Raw genomic sequence first — 1,870 nt, forward strand, 5'->3', positions numbered from 1 at the left:
GGGGGGGGGGTGGGTACTGCAGAGCCGGGAGCCTGGCATTCGGGTGGGGAGCCGTATCTACCCCTCAACTGTTGAGGGGTGCACTTCTGAGCGTGGGCGAGAGGGCGGGCTGGTCGGTCTGGTGGCGGCAAGGGGCCCTGTGTGGGAGTTGGGGGTTGCGTTGATCCTCTCTGGGGGGTGGGGCGCGTACAGTCTGGTCGTAGCCAGCTGTCTAGAGGCCAGGCTCCCCCTGCCTGCGGGTGACCGCCTCCTCTCGCCGGCGGCCCCGCCCACATTCCAGAAGAATGAGGGGGTGCCCCATACAGCCCCTGCCCGCACCCCAGCCTCTGACCCAGCCTGAGCCCACTCGCTCCATCCTGGGCACCCAACACAGTAGCAGCTGGCTCCAGGGAGGGGCAGCCAGGCGGGGGTGGAGGCTGGAATGTGTGCCGGGGGTGAGGGAGGTCCCCCCTCCCCCGAGAGGGGGCGGAAGTGGGGGAGGAGTCGGTGGGACAGAGACCCAGATAGGAATAGAGACAGACTGAGATACTGAGGAAGGCAAAAAGAAAGAGGAAAAGAGAACCGGCCAAAGGCAGGAGAGGCAGAGCAGGAAGGAGACAGAGCCGCAGACATAGAGGGGAGTAGAGGCAGCAAGCTAGGGACAGGGACCCAGAGGGAGGGCAGTCACAGGGGCAGGGCCCCAGGGGACAGCAGCCCCGCCCCCACACTGGGGCTGGGTTGCTCACCTGTCCTGGGTCACACCAGAGGCTGCCTGTCCCCTGCCCTCCCAGGGCTGGGCAGCCGTGGGTGGGGCTGGAGTCAAGACTCCTGGGTTGGGCCCCAGCACTCTTGGCCGTAGCTTGGGAACTCCCATTCCCAAGGCGCTTGAGAGGTAGGCAGGTCCCACTGAGCCTGGTGGGGGAGGCTGTGCCCTGGGCACCCGCCTGGTGCTGGGGGTGCGGGAGCTGGTTCCTACAGGGCACCGCTCACTCCTGTTCTCCCCAGATGGCTCCTTGCCAGAGGCCCGGCTCCTCCCCAAGCCAGGCCCTGATCCTGGCCTTTGGCATTTCAAAACCGTGGAGCCAGCCCCAATTACCCATTTGGCCGCCCCCAGGGGACTCTGGCCTCAGGCAGAAAGCAGTGACCCCCGTGACCTTCTCCTGCTTGCCCACGGCTGTCTCATCATCCAGGAGCATTGTCCACCTGGACCCAAGCCTCCAGTCCAGGATTCACACCTTGGCAGCCACACCTGTCCACACAGCCCACAGGACCCTCGACTGAGTCTTGTGCCTGCCCAGCCTGGGGCTAACCTTGGACTAGAAGTTTTGGCCTGTATGCTCCCCACCTGGCAGACCCTGCTCCTGTTCACGCTGACCGCGGCCTTCTCTGAGTGGACTCCTGGCCACAGCAAAACTTGCTCCCCCTCCTCCAAGCCCCTAGCTTCCTGCAGCCCCCTTCCCAACTCCTTCTCTATGAACCAGAGGCCGCCTTCAGACAATGCCCCATCTGTCCCTCCTCAGGCCTCTCCTCTAAGCCCAGGCTGAAGGCCCCACCATCCAGCCACCTGGATGTTCTGGTCTCTGCTCCCTACACTTGCCCCTCCTCCCTGGGGGCCACTCTCAATCACCAGCCAGAGTCGGGGAATCACCCCTTTCGGGTCCTCGCCTCGCCGTCTTCTTCCCACCTTTTGTTTTCTCTCCCCCAACTAACTTCGCAGCTGCCCCCACACCACCAAATACACCTGCTTGCACGTCTCCAGGTCCTTGGCATGCCGTGTCTCCCACCTAGGGGCACCCCTTCCCTCTGCCAACGCTGGGCAAACTCCTATTCCTTTGGCAAAGCCTCAGGCCAAGTGCTCTCCTTCCGCTCGCCTTCCTGCGCCCCCCCCCCC

This window comes from Ursus maritimus, unplaced genomic scaffold, assembly GCF_017311325.1.
Source record: "Ursus maritimus isolate PB19 unplaced genomic scaffold, ASM1731132v1 scaffold_14, whole genome shotgun sequence".
NCBI classification, from domain to species: Eukaryota; Metazoa; Chordata; class Mammalia; order Carnivora; family Ursidae; genus Ursus; species Ursus maritimus.